At 38.9% G+C, this 19,296-nt stretch overlaps 1 protein-coding gene across 4 annotated transcripts in view; it reads left to right on the top strand.

Moving 5' to 3' along the window:
* The first annotated feature begins 8,383 nt into the window (after window positions 1–8,383).
* Window positions 8,384–19,296, top strand: part of fut8a (fucosyltransferase 8a (alpha (1,6) fucosyltransferase)) — a 66,075-nt gene continuing 55,162 nt past the window's right edge. Inside the window, exons 1-2 of one of the 4 annotated variants that reach the window (XM_026926435.3) lie at window positions 8,384–8,665; window positions 17,240–17,368. The gene's annotated coding sequence lies outside the window, so the exon portion shown is untranslated. Of the gene's footprint in view, window positions 8,675–17,236; window positions 17,369–19,296 lie in introns of all 4 variants that reach the window. The other 3 variants (XM_026926433.3, XM_026926434.3, XM_026926432.3) reach the window with 3 other exon arrangements.

Genomic DNA, 19,296 nt, shown 5'->3' with positions numbered 1-19,296 from the left:
GTGTGTGGTGAGATTTTGGTTACTGTTTGCCCTGTGTATAGTTTTGTTTTTCAAATTAAAGCTTTCCTAGCCTTGCCTAGCTTTATCTTAGCTCCTCGTTGTCCCAGTTTTTGGTTCTTTTCCTGTGATTTGGTCTGTTTTAGTTGTTTTTGTTCCCATTAAAGAAGTTCTGCACTTTGCATCCGTCTCCCTGGACTTTCCCTCATGACAGTTCCACTCACTGTGGATCTCCTCGATTACTTCCATCTCTAGGATTTTTCCCAATTCATCCTGAGCTACAGGTTTTTGTATTCAGGTACCCGATATAGCTGGCTGCACATGAAGTGCATCCAGGCAAGTCAAATTATTCATTCAGAGGCCTGGGGAACATCACAGACTGCAAATAATAGAGCTTTCAGCCATTTATTCCAATTCCACCTATCACTGTGTATGAACTTACGAATCATGTTTTTAAGCATTTTATTAAAGTAGGCGGTGGAGCATGATCAGAACAGAAGGTAAGGGTAGTATAGGAGAGCGAGGACCGCCCATATGATGGCCAGACACTCTTTCTCGATTGTGCTATGCCTAGTCTAACTTTCCAAGAGCTTCCAGCTGATGTACCACACGGGGCGTTCATCCCCATCCGCCACATGGGACCAAATGGCCCCCAGCCCACCAACACATAGTCGGCAGAACTAAAGGGAGAGAAAAGTCAGGAGAATGCAACAGTAGGCCCCCACACAAAACCACTTTTACCTGACAAAAGCCTGCTCACATGGTTCCATTCCTGGACCAAATCTGGTGCTCCCTTTTTTAGTGAGGTCAATCAGTGGGCTGGTCACATCCAAAAAATTAGGCACGAACCTATGATAACAGCCAGCCAGCCCCAAGAACTGCCTCACCCCCTTTTTGGTCTTGGGTCTTGGGTAGGCTGCAATAACTGCTGTCTTATCAATTTGGGGACACACCTGCCCATGGCCCAAGTGGAAGCCCAGATAGTGTACTTACACCTGTCCAATTGCATACTTCTTTGGATTTGCTATGAGTCCAACCCATCTCAGGGATCTCAGGACAGCTCTCAGATAATGACTGATGATTGCAAATGCCATGATAACATCATCTAAATAAGTAGAGGCATATGTGTTGTGAGGGTGGAGAGTTCTGTCCATGAGAAGTTGAAAATGTCATTCCTGTAGGGAAATTAGCTGTTTAGATTAAGCTGATGTATTCTCCACCAAAATATATAGGAGATTAGATCAGCTCAGAAGGGAAAATTTGTAAACTTAATATTTTAATAGCTGATCAACTATTCGTCCAGCGATAAGTTGAAATGAGTGTATTTATTAATTGTATATGGGATATTACCTCCGTGGCCACCGGCAATAATATCCTAAATAGAGTGAAACACTATATTAAGAGCACAGTAACAAGATCGGCAGTGTAAGGCAATAAATTTGAAGCACAGAGACACAAGACACTGGCCTTTAAAAGAAATCAGATGAGACTTTATTACTATTCTAAAACACAGAAACTAATCTAACACAAACACACACACACACACACACACACACGTAAACGGGGGTGAAAATGGCTTTGAAAAGAGAGTGAATGAAATTCCAAGTTTCTAGCAGTTTCTCAGACCATGACCTGAACGAACCATGAACTTTCAGTTTAATTTAACATTCGCTTCGTTTAAAAGGGCTTTAAACTTGTATTAACTGCACCAGTTCAGCGAGAATCTGGAGGTACTATACTTGCATTTGTGTTGCCAGGGATTCCCTCGTTACATTGTTGATTGGAAGGAGTTTCCAGCGATGTTGATTGGTCGGCGGTCTGGTTGGCCTTATGTAGCGTCTCGAAAGACCAATGAGGAAGATAAACAGAGTGAGGCGCGAACCTGGCAGAGTCTCGTAGGCGGGTTGCAAAACTCTGATGAATGGTTCACAGCGGTGCGAAGGCGAGAGTTGGAGGCTTTGCAGGAACCAGGATGCGGAGTCTTGGAGCAAGTGTGATCTCCTCTTGATGAACTTCTAAAGCTCTTGGTTGATGAGACTTCCTTCAGATGTGGATGAAGATTTTCTTGAGCTGTTAGTTGACAACAGCACAACAGCCCCCTTTTTCTCACTGAAAGAAAATCCAGCTATGCAACCATTAGCCAATATTGTATTTTATCATGCTCTAAAATGTTCTCAAATCTTTGCAAAGTAGACTTCGACTATTTTGGTGCATTTGGACAAGCACCTATAGTTGAGCACTCAAAGCGGTAGTGGTATCCTACATCCAAACAGGTAAAGTATTTGAAAGGAAAACATTTTAGGGTATGTACTGTACATACTTCTTTATTCTGATTGGTCAGAGAAAATAGTGTTTTTTTATTTTTTTATTTTTATTTATTTATTTTTTTGCATGTGTCTAATTGTATTCATAGCAGGACAACTGTTGAACAGGATACAACCTCCAAACTGGAGACGTGCAGCATTACATCCCAATGACCTTTGACCTTAAGTGAGATGAGTGTCAGTGTGAGTGTGGGTAAGACAAATTACAAATTGAATCAGAGTGTTTTCAATTTGTAAAATTGGAATGATCCTTTGTTTGAAACTTTGATTGATGAACAACACCTGTTAAAAATGATAAAAGATGACAAAAAATAGGATTATTGAAACATATGTAACAGCGTCTGTATGCAGTAAAGTATGTGTGTGTGTCTTAAGACCCACCCTGGATCTTTCCTACCCCAAAGTTGAATAGTTATGCATGTTTTTTTAAAAGTACGTGTCTAATTTTATCTGTGGCAGGACAACTGTTGAACAGAATACACCCTCCATACTGGAGATGTACTGCATTGCATCCCAATGACAATTGATCTTAAATAAGTACGAGTGTCTGCTTCTGTGCACATGCACGTGTGAGAAAGTATTTGTAAAATCTACATTCTTTGTCTCAAACTTTGATTAATGATTAACGACTGTTAAATACAATACTTATAGGATATCACCCAACACCTGTTGCCATAAATAATCATGACCACCTGTCACCTGCCAAATTTGACAGTTGATGAAAACAGACCTATAGGTCTTTCTGCCAGCCCTTCAGCTCTCTCTCCCTCTCTCTGTATCTCTCTCACACACACACACACACACACACACGCATGCACACACACAGATTCTCACTTTAGTGTTTTACTTTCAATTTCTCAGTGCTTGCATTTGTGTGCTTTACTACACTTCTCTGCTAAGTTTCTGTACTTTGCTTTTGGCTAACTGTTTTCTGCTATTTGTTCTGCTTGGCTAGTCATGTTAATGTCTGTTATGTTAGCATTGTATTGTTGTTAGTTCCACTGCTACACATTGCTGTCATATCACGTGGTGAGAAATACAGAGTAGGATGGAGAAACATATATGTTCTTTAATTTGGTACCGTCTAGTTCTCTTCCTGGGGGAGGCCACCTGATACATTGGTTCTCTTCAAAATTCCACCTGTTAAAACTGTTTTACAAGGTTTCTTCTGTGTATGGATTGTGTGTACTGTAGTATATGTTGTGATAAATGTTCCAAAGTCCAAATCTCAGCAGGCCTGCAACAGTAATTATCTAGAATTACAGATTAGTGATAGTTCCTTACATTTTACAGGCTAGATCACATACTGTTAAAATCAAATAGTTAGGATGGACTGGTGCAAAAAAAAAAAAATCAAGGTAGGAACATGCTACTTTAAGCAGTTTTTTAATTGTTAAATGCTTGATTTCTTTGTCATTTTAAGATTGTAGGTATATGAGACTGTAAGGGATAAGGGTTAAACTGCTGCCATTGGGGCTGTTCATGTGCATATTATATTACATGCCCGACAGACTCATCTCACTGATTCACTAGGGCTATTAATAGACAGTAGTTATATGACTGGAGTTTTAGAATGTCTGTTTGAAACAGTTTTAGATGTCTGTGTATTGCCTATTAGAACGCTAGAAAACAGTACACAATTGTGCCTGGGTGCTCAACTTTTTTATTCTGAGATGAGCTGTGATAAAATTACAGAAGAGGTGCTTGTGCCACAGTTGTTACTGGCAAGTCGGTAGTAATTTAGCACAGTGCTCACCCTCAGGCAATTTTGATTACAGTTGACTTAATATTAGGACAGTTTCAAACTAGGAACATTACTTATTCACAATTGATACAGTGGATAAAATGTCTATATGCCCCTGTTAAAATGGCAGGTTTTTGTGATGCAAATAAAAAATGAAACCAAGACAAACCACATAAGCACTTTTCTACCTTCATTGTGAAATTGCAACCTGTAAATTAAAGAAGAAACAATAAATTTAGGGGAAAAAATGAAAAATAAAATATGTACAATAACCTGTTTGCATAAGTTTGCACACCCCTAAACTAATATACAGTTGAGGCACCTTTAGATTTTATCTAGATGGCGCCGCACGTGTGGCAGCCAGTCACAGTAGCTCTGCTTTACTTTCTGCTTTTTTTGGTTTCTTATAATGTTTCTTGGCGTGTTTTTTGTATTTTTATGCACTTTATCAAACCCCTATGCAACTCCACAATTGTTTACACCCAGGATCAGCTGTTAGCTCTAAGTCGCGCCGGACTTCTCTACGGGCAGAAACCGGAGATTCCTTCAGAGATACGGAGAAGGAGAAGAGGCTGCAGAGCAGGACTGAGACGCAAGGATTATCTATTATCATGGGAAACGTCTGCTCCCTCTCCAATAAGATGGATGAGCTAATGGCGCTAGCCCGGCTGCAGAGAGAATACCGGGAGTGCAGCCTTATGTTTTTTACTGAGACGTGGCTGAATAATCTTACATCGGACTCACTGGTAACTCTGGATGGTTTTAAAATTGTACGGGCGGACAGGAAAGTTGTGGAGAGCGGTAATAAGAAAGGAGGGGGCCTGGCGGTGTTTTTAAACGAGAAGTGGTGCAACCCAGCGCACATCAGTGTTAAGCAACAACGCTGTACCAAGGACATTGAGTTACTCGCTGTCAGCATTCGGCCATATTACCTTCCGAGGGAGTTTTCACACATCATCGCAATAAATATGTACGAGTTATTACACAGTGTTGTAACTCAGTTACAGACCCGGCACCCGCAGTCTCTCCTTCTCATCTCTGGTGACTTCAACCATGCCTGTCTATCTTCCACTCTTCCCACATTCACACAATATGTTCAATGCCACACCAGAGACAATAAAACACTAGACCTGCTGTATGCAAATGTAAAGGACGCATACAGCTCCTTCCCCCTACCCCCGCTGGGCCGTTCGGATCACAACCTTGTCCGTCTGCTTCCTGAATACACACCCAGGGTGAAGAGAAAACCACCACAGAAAAAGTCTGTGCAGATCTGGTCCGAGGAGGCCAGTGAGAGACTGAGAGACTGTTTCGATACTACAGACTGGGAGACACTCTGCAGCACTGGGGCTCCCCAGGGCACGGTGCTCTCCCTGTTCCTTTTCACACTGTACACCTCGGACTTCAGTTATAACACCAACACCTGCCACCTCCAAAAGTTCTCAGATGATACAGCCATTGTTGGATGTGTATCTGATGGGAATGAACAGGAATACAGGGACGTCATCAAGGACTTTGTTGACTGGTGTGAGTGTAACCACTTGAACACCAGTAAGACGAAGGAGATGGAGAAGGAGAACACTGCACCACATACCAGTGACCATCCAGGGCTTGGACATTGAGTTGGTGGATAGGTTCAAGTACCTAGGTGTCCACCTAAACAATAGACTGGACTGGCTGGATAACACTGATGCTTTGTACAAGAAGGGCCAGAGTCGCCTCCACCTGCTGAGGAGACTAGGGTCCTTTGGAGTGTGCAGGACATTATTAAGGACATTTTACGATACTGTGGTGGCCAGAATGGACTGGTACTTGGAGCTATTTACTATTGCCTCCATCCTGATTAAAGCCCCAGTTCCAGCTGAAGAAAAACAGCCCCAAAGCATGATGCTGCCACCTCCATGCTTCACTGTGGGGATGGTGTTCTCTTGGTGACATGCTGTTTCTTTTTTTTTTTTTTTGCGCCAAACATATCTTTTGGTATTATGGCCAGAAAGTTAAACTTTGGTCTCTTCAGACCATAACACATTACTCCACATGGTTTTGAGAGACTGGATGTATTTTTTGCCAACTTTAGCTGGGCTTGGATGTTTTTTTTGTTTGTTTGTTTGTTTTTTTAAATTAAAAAGGCTTCCATCTTGCTACCTTCCCCCGTAGCCCAGACATATGAAGAACTGAGGAGATTTCTGTCACATTATGGGAGCAATCAGTACTTGTCAGAAATTGCTGCAGTTCTTTTAATGTTGCTGTAGGCCTCTTGGCAGCCTCTCTGACTAGTTTTCTCCTGGTCTTGTTGTGCTGTATTTTCTCCACTTGTTGATTATTGTCTTTACAGTGTTCCATGAAATTTTTTGTAACCCTCTCCTGATATTTTTTCAACAATGACATCCCGTACCTGCTTTGTAAGCTCTTTGCGGCCCATGGTTTTCCAGTTAGATGTTATTAAGAAGATGTCAGGAAAATCCTATAGGTTTGAATGTGATTAAGTGATTCTGAACACTGCCACATTCCCAATTATAAAAGGGGTGCACACTTATGCAAGCTGGGTATTGGAAGGTTTTTGTTATTCTTTTTTCCCCCTAAAACATTTCTGGTTGTTTGTTACTTGAGTTTATATATTGTAATTTCACAATAATGGTGAACAAAGTTCTGACATTGTTTAACCTAGCTTAATTTTTTTATATCACAAAATCCTGCCATTTTAACAGAGGTATGTAGATTTTTTATATCCACTGTATGTTCTACACACAATAACTGTACTAAAGTAGTTTTAATAATTGTTTAAATTTAAGCTATCTGCTGGCAATCTATCTAGGCTATCTAACTGGTTCTTTACTTGAGGTGACAACGGTCTACAATTCCTTGCATAAGTAAAAGTTGTTTATATTAATGCTAATAATTAAATTACTGTAACAGGTCATGAAGGTGCAAAGAGAATACAGGAGACCCAGATACACTTTTAGCCTTTCGGCCTTTTATTTTCATAATGACCAAATTCAAAACCAAAATATTCTCTGCTTTGGCTTCTCCTGCTCCGCGTCACCAGAACAAGCACACACACACAGGGAAGAAAGGGCAGTCTCATTTTTGTGAGACACTGCATATTCTTCTGCCTTGAGTTAAGCCTATAAGAAGAAAGTGTGGGCTGCTCACAGAAAACCTGCATTGAGCCAATGTCAGTGAAATAGGTATTGGCCCAATGAACCCAACCTGCAGTGGTCCCACATGGGATTTGTGTGGGCATGCCAAAGTGTTGGTTTGCCCACAGAAAACCCATGTTGGTGCAGTGTGGGTAAAATAGGTATTTGCCCAATGAAGGCTAGCGTGCAGTGGTCCCAAATGGGATTCATGTGGGCTGCACAAAGACAACCTGCTTTGGGCCAATATGAGTAAAATAGGTATAGGCCCAATGCATGGGATTCGAGTGGACATGGAAAAGTATGGGCTGCCCACAGACAACCCACTTTGGGCCATTCTGGGATTTGCATGGGTTACCCCTTGTCCATGACTATGTCTAGGCACAACACAGCTAAACCTGTAAGAAAACTACATGTTTTGCATATTGGATATTTGGGCTGGAAAGCAAACTATGTAGATCATAGGAGAAAACTTATTAGCTCTGCTATCTTTCTTGAGATGCTATGGGTCTATGAGAGGACAGTGATATAAACAGATATGGTTACATTTTAAATGTTATTCTGTTATTTTAATATACCGTGTAGTTATTTTAATGTACTGTGTGATGTTAGATTGATCTCAGCTGTAAAACTGGGTAATGCCCTGCAGGAATATTTATTTGTAATAATCAAATGTTTATTCCTCTGCACCTTGCATAATAAATGTTGAGAATTTACCCATTATCTGTTGCATCCTTTGTAGTAGTCAGCAATAGCTCCGTCTCTGGTGCCTCTTACACCGTGGCGTTTGCCGGTACTACGGCGCACCAGACCTCGTCTCATCCTCAGTCGTAACAAACAAGCGCATATACGTTATGTATTTACACCAAGCCTTTTAACAGTAGTTAAAAATAGTGTAATTTTTTTTAAACTTTGGTGATGGAATTACATGGAGCTCCAAACCGCTGACACCCGTCGTGTTTCACCTCGCATTCTTTTGCTGCAATAGATATTTTTGTAATGATTGATTAAAAAAATAAATAAATAAAAAATCATAATTTTTTCATCCTGTTCTCCCAAGAGTCACAACATTCAAACAACTAAAGTTTATTTTGAAATGCCACAAAATGTGCTGTAACGTCGTAAAATTACACACATGCGCGGTACAGATCGGGAAGAGTCGTAATGTGTAATCAAATGTGTGCGCATGCGCGCAATTGAATCAGGCAGGGGGCGCGTATTGGGTAAACACAACGGTATAAGACAGGCGACCTCGAACTATGTCTTTTGAATGAGACATAAATTATTGTAGATTTATTCCACGAATTCGCAGTGCCCAGCCGTGGAAGCCGGAGTCTCGTCAACGGCCAAAGGAGCTACTGTTCATCACGTAGTAAAACGTTCTTCCTGTCTCCGTCTCCTCAGCTGTGGCCTCAGTTCCTGTTTCCGCCCAAATCACACAGCACATCATTGCTATAAGCATTGTAAGTAAGGTAAGCATTGTTTCATGGTTATTTAACATAAGAACACGATAAAACATAAAGAAATAGATACTCTCTTGGCCAGACAGGGCTTTCTCGGCCTTTTGCTAGCTATTTTGACCGCTACCGTGACATAAAGTAACGTATACATTTAAGCTCGCTTGCGGCACCAGTGCAAATGCTGTCTACAAATGGTCCTTAATACAAACACCAAGTATCTGTATCTTGCTTTTATTGAAACGTTAGCTAACTACGCTAGTAAGTTCTATGAACGTCTGAGCAGCCGTGCAAGTAAAACAGCAGAACCACCAAAAGCAGGTGCCTCACTTGTATGGCAACTACCAATAGAGCCCACGGACACGGGTTTTATTACCAATACTGTGACACAAATTAATAATGAATATGAATAATATTAAGCTGAAATTAGTGTCACAAACAATGGAAAAGGAAAGCACTTGTGTTACAGTTAAGCGTAAAGTAGCGAGCGGTGTCCTTAGCTATCGCCTAGCATCACTCTTTGTGTCTTGGAATGCTGTCATGATTAGCTACAAATGCAAATTAAGTTAATGTCTGAGAATAAGTAGAATAGTACGTAGGAAACAGTGGACATCAAGGGGCAACTCTCTGAAGTAGGTGCTGTTCCGAATTTTGTATCCCTCTCGGGATGGCGAACGCCTGTATCGGCAGAAAGCAGTTGTCGATTTGAATCAAATAAGGGAAAATGAGCACCTCTCTTTTGAATATCGTGTGTTCTTGCAAGCCATGTTGTACATAAGTCGGTTTACTTAACATAGTTTTAAATACTCAGTGGGCCAAGCCGTTTGCCGTCATCAAAATGCCCACAGTGTTAATGCTTCAGAGCAGGGGTTTTCAACCTTTTAGGACAGCCCCCCGGGTTTGTGTAATTTCAGTCGCGCCTCCCACCCCCATAATATCCAAAGCAATGCGTGATGACACCCTTGACGTACTACTTAGTATGCATATAGTGCGCATAACATATATTGTCATAAAATAAAATATATAAAGAGTATTCAGTGTGACGGTTGAGCCTGTTTCTGAGAACACATCATGTCAATCCGTGGTTCAACACCCGATACAGCTAACCGTAAATCATCTTCCACTGTCAATAAGCGTGAGCGGTACTTATTTTTGATGTAAGCAAGTATAGAAAATGTGGATTCGCAGAGCCAAGTTGAGGTGAAAGGAGTTTTTCTTTTTTTTTTGCTATACCCTTTTGTAAATAAAACGGCAGCAGCTTGACGACAGAGGGATTACACCGAATATACACAAAAGAATTCCCAGTTGCATTCATCTTGCATAGTTCTGAAAGAAAACCGTTGCAAATACCAATGTTGATGGCACTCATCTTCCACTGACGTCCACTCATCCAAGCCTGAGTCACAGAAAAGATTAATCATGCCTCCCCGATATGTCCTGTGCAGATAACTGACAGCCAAATCAATTAATCAAAGGAAATTGGAGGTAAACACTCCACTGTTGGATGACTGTTAGATCATCCAATCCAGCAAAAAGCAGACCCCAAAATTCAGCTGACTTAAACTTTTCCTTCAATTCCATTCTGATCATCTGCACAATGCATTGCATTATTTGTGTTCCCCCTTCACGAGAATGACGGACACCTCTGACATTCACTCCTAGTATCTACAATAAAGCAATATCTTCATCATAGGAAGATGTGGGAGGTGTGTGTTTAGCCTTAAGAAAGACCATGAAAAAAACTTTACAAAAAGTGTGTCGTGGTTCTTTATTCACTCTGTTTTGCCATCTAGCAAATGGGCAACTGGACTTTTTATTTTGACAAGCATGCTCCTTAGCAACAGCATTTAATACATTCATATGATCCTTACTCTTTTCATGCTTACGAAATGCTAGATGACCATATACAGTGCCTATAGGGTCTTCACTATCAAAGTCTGGTCTTCACTACACAGGTTTATGGATGTGTGCCATGCCTCGATCAAAGGAGATTCCTGAGGACCTCAGAAAAAGACGTATTGATGCTCACTAGACTGTAAAATTTTACAAAACCTTTTCTAAAGATTGACCTTCACTAATCCACTGTGAGGCAGATGAAATGCAAATGGAGGAAATTCAGCTTATTGGAAATTCAGTTTAATTGGGTTCTGGATATGTTTATCTCGTTTTAGGACTTAATTAACTTATAACTAACTTTTTAATGAATTTTTAAACAGTTTGCTTATCTTAATTTGTGTGAAACTATCTTAAAACCAGAGCTACTAGACAAGATAATTCCTCTTAATTTAAGAATTGTCATCATTAAATTGTCTCATTAAAATGAGACAAAGCATTTAAACTTAAAACAAGACTATTAAAATCAAGATCATGCATACATATTGTCAACAATTATTTATTCAAATGAAGACTCTTGTAACACACAGTAGTTACCATGCAAAAACAAAGCAAAATCATTACTTGCTGCTTCTCAAAATACCAGGCAACAGAGTTTATAGATGCTGAAAAGCTCCTTGATCGTATGTCATATTATCCAGTCAGTTTCAGAAACAGTGTGTATGTATTGACAAAATATAATCTGGAAGATGTCATTGCACTTAAAACTGGAAATTAAAAACCATACTGGATAATTGGAAAGAGTGTGGTGACTTAATACGGCAGAGTCTTATAATTTGTTGTTAGGTTGTAAATAAATGTGTTGGTGTTGACATAAAACAAGCATTTGGAATAAATAATACTAATGAACAAGTCCTAAGTGTGATTATTGAGCATTTTTTACTGGGCAACCATAAAACCAGTTGCTATAGCTAAAACAAAGTCTTAAAAGATACAAGGCTGGCCTCAAATGATGCCTGTGATGGTATATGAGCTTAATTTGCAGGTAAAATAACTAACTTTAAGCTTTGTAAGAAACTAAGTAAGAAAAAAACTGAGTAAGAAAAAAAAGATAAATAATCTTAAAACAATCGTAATAATCTTACACATAATACTCTTGCATAGTATTTTATTCTTAAAATAAGATCAATAAGATTGTAAGTCTTGACCAAATGAGGACTTTTTGCAGTGCAGATGCTTCCCTAACAACCAGACTAAAAAATTTATGTACACCCTGTATGTGGGTGCACATAAACGTTTTAGTTATAATTACTGTTCATCATTACTGAGTGAGTGTTACTAAATCCATTTCGTCAAGAGGTTCAGGTGACTAATAAGGTAATAAGCACCTTTTTAATTTTTTTACTGCTTGTTTTTATGTCAAAATATTGTTTGAAGATATGCACAGAAGCACTGCTATTTCCTAAAATAACAAGCACACAGCAAGTAAATAATTTCCACTTCTCTATACATACAGACATATAGACATAGGTTAGACATATGAAAGATGAACTTTCACTGTTTTTTTAAAAAAAATTTTTATTTGCCACTATTTGATTTAATTGTGAAAATATGAAGTGACATGACTTGGACACATGGAAGTGCCAGTTCCATAGAGTTAATTGAATTACCATAGCCTTCCTGTCAGCTTGAACCGGTTAACCGTTCTCCAATTACCTCTTTTATAAACAAGCTGTTTCAGCAAGCATAACTGCAGCCAGCTGGATGTTTTTTGTTTGTTGCATCATTTTGTGTAGACATCCCAGGCAATCAGAGGATTTTGAAATACTCAGACCAGTCCACCTGGCACAGGATTGGTTGCAAAATTTTACTGGGTGGAAGAATTTGGTTTAAGTTTTTTCTTAGGTTCTGTAAAACCATTCTTTTTATTTCAAACCCACATTGAATGTGTGTTTCCAAAATCTCTCTCTTTTTTTTTTTTTTTTTTTTTTTTTTTGTCTCATCTGACTGTAGAACCTAGTTCCAGTCAAAGCTGTATTAGTGGATAGATGAAAGATTTTCTTCAGCACTCCAAAGAGTTTATTGGCGTGCAGGTGCCAAGCACTTTAGGGCCTTTAAGGACATGCGTAAAAACATATAACTTAATATCAAGCCTATAAGCACCTAAATCAGAGAAAAAGCAAGAAAATTTTAAGAAATATATGGTAAATTACCATAAAGAAATAGCATTTTTAATCAATTAAACTGTTATAGCAGCATCTATTGTCCAACTTACATTAAATTTTGCATGCTTTTTAAGAATCATGTATGTTGCATGTGCTTACTTAATTTCATGTAGTGTTGAGTTTTAGGAGTTTTTGACTTTTAGGTAGACTAAGCCACACTTATTTTTGTAAATAACTCTGCTAGTACTATCTAAATAAAAATGTTCAACATATTTTTTTGATTAATTATTGACCTAGAGAGTCTGGAGAATTGTAGTACACTGGTTTTGTTGTGATGGAGTAAAAAACTTAGGACTAGTGCACAAAAGTGTTTTTTCTTTTTTTTTTTTTTTAAATAATCTCAAATATTTAATGAACAGTTTGATTGACATCAGTGGCTCATGAGGCAAAGTTGTTCAGAATGAGGGGAGCTAACATATGATATGAATACTGTGTGCACATAATATACAATAATTCATGCACATGCAGTGTGGTAGCATCTCCCAGCAGCCAATTTTTTTTTTTGTCAAATTTTGCACAGTCCTCTGGGGCAGGGAGTCAAACAAGCCCACCAAATTTTGTCGTGATTGGCCTTCATTAACCTTGTCTAATAGCTGCTGAACATTGATTGGCTGATGTTGGCCATGTTTTTCAAGATTCATAACTGTCCTCGTAGACACTGATGGGACCTTGGACACTTGCAAGCTTTCAAGTAGATTGGTACAATGGTTCCATATTTAGTGCCAATTTCATGTTTTGTCTTATTATAGCACAACATGGCCAGGCTTCACCATTTCGTGCATGTGACCTCAGATTGAGCCCATACAAGTTTGCCAGTGTGCCAAGTTTGGTGAAAATATCTCATTCCATTCAAGGGTTATAGCCATTTCAGTAAAAATGGCCACTCCATGACCTCTTCAAAGGTTTTTGAATGCCATTATGGCGATGAATTGAAAGTTCAACTTTTTTTTTGATAATTATGGATCTAAGGAGTCCGGGTTTATTTTGATCGAGGGAAAAACCTAGGACTAGTTTACTAAAAGTATGTTTTTTAAGTAATTGCAAATATTTAATGAATGATTTGACTGACTCCTGACTGGTTCTTGAGGCGGAGTTGTTCAGAATAAGGAGCTCCATCAAACGGAATGAATTACTTGTGTTTGTGTGAAACACTGCAGTATGTAAAATGCTTTATGTGCATGAAAAAATTTATAGCGCCCCCAGTGGCTGATTAGTTTCAATTTTCTCACAGACCTCTGGAGCCAAGAGTCAAGCAAGTCCAACAAGTTTCGTTCTGATCGGCCTTTGTTAACCTTGTCTAATAGATGCTGAAAATTAATTGTCCGATGGCAGACTTGTTTTTTGAGATACGTGTCTATCCGCATAAATATTGATTGGACCACTGACAAAGACACTGCATGCAAATTTTCACGTCAGAACCACTGGTTCTGTAGTTAGGGCCAATTTCATGTTTTTTTTCCTGTTATAGCGCAACTGGTGACACTCAGTTTTACGTGTCCTCAGGTTGGGCCCTTACATAAGTGTGTCAATTTTGTTGAGAATATCTCATTCCGTTCAAGAGTTATAGCCATTTATGTAAAAGTGTCCATGCCCATTTCAAACGTTTTGATGTGCCTTCGCGAGGTTAAACGTTCAACATTTTTAAATAATTATTGATAATGAGACTCTAGAGGATCTTTCTGAACTGGTTTGGTTCCAAGTGGACGAACGGCCTAGGACTACTTCACAAAAGTAGTTTGTGCAAAAAATTCAGTTTGGCGGAAATTTTTTAATGGTGGAAATGAAAGCGGAGATATACATTATGATCACCTTGACCCAAGGACAAGACACTTGAGTTTGTGTCAAATGGTTCAAATGTTATGGCCATTTTAGGAAATATTTTTTGTTTTGATCACTGTAGCATCACCATGTGGCCAAAAGGAGTGAGACATTGCGTCGTTGTTGACCGATGGAGTACTACGAACCCTCAAAGTTTCTGATCTCTAGGACTTACAGTTTGGTCTGCACGATCAGTTTTAGGGCAGAATAATAATAATATTTAAACGCTGCGAACAACATTTTCAGGGGCCAAGCACCCAGACTCTGTGAGCCTCCCATTCACAGACGCACTACAATTGTTGCATAAGCAATCACAGGAAAGCAGAGCCATAACTATATGCAAAGGGATTCAAGAGTGATTTGTAGTTTCACGCAATTGCCAGTCCGTTATGGGACAATGGTTTTGAATATCATAGTTCCTTTAATAGTATTTGTTTAGACAGGTCTCAAGATAATATTAGCCAAATTTGATGAAGATGGGATAAAATTTGGAGGAGTAGCAAAAATGGCACTGAAATGGAAGCATTTCGTCATGTTACTGTCACTTTTGACCAGTAAGTGGCACTGTCACGATAATTGTTGCATAGCCTCAGGGCATGGTCTTGAAGATGAAAATGATTTGTGTCAGTGTGCAAGGTCATTGCTAAGATACAGCCTCACATACTGTTTGACAGCTTTGCCGTCAGATTTGCTGGCACATTACAGGCAAACTAATTGGAATATCAATATTCTTTTGATAATCTTTGTCCAGGTTGGTCTGAATATGATGTATGCCAAATCTGGTGTTGATTGGACTTAATTTGCAGGAGGAGTAGCAAAAAAAAAACAGATTTTGACAAAATCCAAGATGTCACAAAATCTAATTAATTAGATTATTAATTAGAAAATCTAATTAAAAATTGATGGCATAGGGTGTGTCGATCTTGTCTCAACCCAGGAAATCCAGGGATGCCTGGCTTTTGGCTACACGGTTCAAAAGTTATGACCATAAACATACTTCCAAATTAGGCCCAAATTTGATCGATGGTGGTGCTAGAGTGTTGGTAGCATTTGGCCCAAATTTGTTCAGAATGTTCTGTAGACCCTCCCCAGTCAGTGTGCCAAATTTCACAACTTTTTACCATAGACACCTTAGCCAGAAGAAGAAGCAGAAGAAATATAATGTGAAAAGGTAGAATAACGATAGGGTGCTTAAGCATCTTTGGTGCTTGGCCCCCTAATAATAATAATAATAATAATAATAATAATAATCCTTACAAAAACAATAGGGTTTCAGCACTTTATGCTTGAACTCCTAATAAAAATCCTTAAAAAAGTTGCATGTAGTTCACAAGAATTTTTATGGGTTACAATAACTGTGACAAAATTTCAGTGGGTTCCAGTAACTGTGACAAAATTAAAATTTAAAAATGTTCCTTTTTTTTTATTAAAAAAACAAACAAACAAACAAAAAAAAACTTGTTTTTACCAAGGGTGTCAATTCTGAAACTGACTGTAACTGGAACTACTCTTTAATAGATACATCTGTACATTCATACATAAATCTGTTTATTTACAAACAATCACAAAGCATCTTCATAAACAATTTAACTGTCACCACCAAATAGAACGAAAAAGTTCTTAGAGTATAATACTATATAATACTAATATAGTACTTCTGTATTTCAGGAACGTGTATTCTATAAAGTAATATAGCTCCTAAAATCTGAATGATTACGTGACCAGAAGATTTATATTGAAAGATATTTCAATATAAACTTAATGTGTTTCAGGGTGGATGATTCCTTTGAGTTTACACACAGTGTATATATCATCTCAGGGAGTTTTTCCTTGCCACTGTCACCTCTGGCTTGCTCATTAGGGATAAATTTATAAATATACAAGCTTAAAATTTATATCCTGAATTTGTGTATTTCTGTAAAGCTGCTTTGTGACAATGGCCGTTGTTAAAAGTGCTATACAAATAAAATTGAATTGAATGGATTTTAGATTTGGAGACATGAAGGCGTGTACTTGGTCCACAGCAATGTTTAGGTAGTTGGTACCCGTCAAAGCAACGAGTCAAAGTAGGTGGAACTACTGCTTATTGTTACATTTGGGTCTTATCTGAAATCTCCCTTCCCTTGTAGCGCCAGAGCAGTAGGTTCGGGAGCACTACAGTGTGGATTAAATTCCGGTGCCTCCACATGAGGGTGCAATCATAAAACCAAGTGAAATTAAATTACAAACAACTTATCAAATAAGAAGGTACAGACCGTAAATTAACAACCTGAACAGCAGCTTTGAGTCTCAGCACATTCATTACACAAGCAAAAATGCAATGGACATGTGCAGGTCCACATGAAAACAGATGAAAACAGTTTCAAAATATCTCCATGTTTCAAAAAGCTACACACTGGAAAAAAATGCTATTTTTGTGTGGCTAGGAAGCCAAAATCCAAAGAAAAAACTGTTTTCAAAAATGCCCATATATGTATTGACGGGGCTAAGCAGCTTTAACCTATCTGTCCAACAAAATCAGTGCCTTCTTAAAATAAAATAGAGCTTTGGGGGAAAAACTGAGTGTTTTAAACGGAGACATATTTGTTGAACTGAAAAAATTTCTTCATGCTAACATTCTGTCAGTGGATTTAGTGAGAGAAGGTATTTGCTCATGTCTCAACGCTCACTGAACATGTGTGCTCTTATTTCTTTGACATAGCAGCAACAATTAGGACTGGATTGGGGATTCTGTTCCGGATGCAACAACGTCAGGCCACCCCACAGTTAAGGCACAAGAAGAACCCCTAGAGTTGTCCCGTGATAGGATACTGAAGAGGTGTCTCCGGCAGAAGTATGTATGTTGTTGACCTCTGGCCCTCCTTGTGTAAAGAATATCCTGAACTCACTACAGTGGCAATGAAAATACTGCTCCTCTTTCCTACTGCTTGTGTTTGCAAGTCATTGTTCTCTGCACTGACTGCAGTGAAGAACACTGCTTGACTGCATTCTGAGAATGGTCTATAGATTTGCTTGTTGTCCACCTCACCAAGAATTGAAAAACCATTAAATTCTCAATAAATTCTTCTTGCTAGGCCAGTGTGTTAAAATGTTATTAAATACAAATATAGCCACATGTTTGAAGCTGATGTAGCACAACAGTTAACTTAGCTACCATTCTGCTATTGCTGTTAACCTGTGGCTAAAAAGAGTTGAAATAACTTTAATGTTGTTACAGTTATATAATCATAATCAGAAACGTATTTGGCTGGTTATCTGGTTTTGGTTTTAAATTATGCTATCTTCGTTAAAAAGGAAAGAATAAAAACAGTAAATGAAAGTGAATAGGCTGAGGTGTAATATGCCTGACCTTTGAACATTTGGACAAAACGGAGCAGGCACAGTTTCTCTCTGTGACTCAGACATGCTCACATCCTTAACCTCAATCCTGAGAAATTCTCCAACATCTCTTTGGGTTTAAGGCAGATGCAAACCTTTGCAAGTTTCTAGTTTATTAGTTGTTAGATTAGTATACTTAATAATCTGGTATCATGGACTATGATAATGACTAATATCATTAGTCATCGGGGGCAGTCGTGGCCTAATGGGGGCAGTCGTGGCCTAATGGGGGCAGTCGTGGCCTAATGGGGGCAGTCGTGGCCTAATGGATAGAGAGTCGGACCCAAAGGTGAACCTGAAGGTTGTGGGTTTGAGTCTCAGGTCCGGCAGGGATTGTAGGTGGGGGGAGTGAATGACCAGCGCTCTCTTCCACCCTCAATATCACGACTGAGGTGAGACCCTTGAGCAAGGCACCGACCGAACCCCCAACTGCTCCCCGGGTGCTGCAGCAAAAAAGGCTGCCCACTGCTCCGGGTGTGTGTTCACAGTGTGTGTGTTCACTACTGTGCGTGTGCACTTGGATGGGTTAAATGCAGAGCACAAATTCCGAGTATGGGTCACCATACTTGGCCACAAGTCACTACACTTCACTTCACTAATAAACTTGCAGGTAACAATAGCATACTCTAAATACTACAAACACCAGCAATATACATTTAAAAATCATGGCTGTTCAACATCGTACAATTGTTCAATAGCCATGATTTTTAGATGTATATTGCTGGTGTTTGTAGTATTTAGAGTATGCTATTGTTACCTGCAAGTTTATTAGTGAAGTGAAGTGTAGTGACTTGTGGCCAAGTATGGTGACCCATACTCGGAATTTGTGCTCTGCATTTAACCCATCCAAGTGCACACGCACAGTGTATTGGTTAGTCATCCTTACCAGTTACACACACACTGCTTCATAAGGATGAAGCATGTTTGGCATGTTTTAGTTGTTTTCTCTTTCTAAGGAAAGGTCCTTAGAAAGAGAAAACAACTAAAACATGCCAGTTACATGTCTGTAATACCCACCTTTCTGTACTGAATTACTGTGAATGTGTAGAATTCTAGTATTCAGTAAGTTATTGTTTATTAACTATTTGATGGACATAATAGTTGTTAAGCAGTTAGGAAGGGAGACTTTATTGTCCTACACCCTAACCATAATAAATGGCACAGTGTGTTGGAAATATAGCAGGGTCCGAAATGTTGAGTATTGATAAAAATGTTGAGCTAATAAAAACTGTTTTCTTTGCCACATATTAAAACATATTATTTTGCGAAGACGATTGCATTCTACATCAAGTCAATAAATAAAAAAAAAAGTAATTTAATCAAAATAGTAGTGGCAATACTGATGATGATTGGGGGACTGGTGTGATTAAATGTGAGATGTTA

Source organism: Pangasianodon hypophthalmus, chromosome 10 (assembly GCF_027358585.1).
Source record: "Pangasianodon hypophthalmus isolate fPanHyp1 chromosome 10, fPanHyp1.pri, whole genome shotgun sequence".
Classification (NCBI taxonomy): Eukaryota; Metazoa; Chordata; class Actinopteri; order Siluriformes; family Pangasiidae; genus Pangasianodon; species Pangasianodon hypophthalmus.
This window is presented reverse-complemented; position numbering and strand designations above follow the sequence as displayed.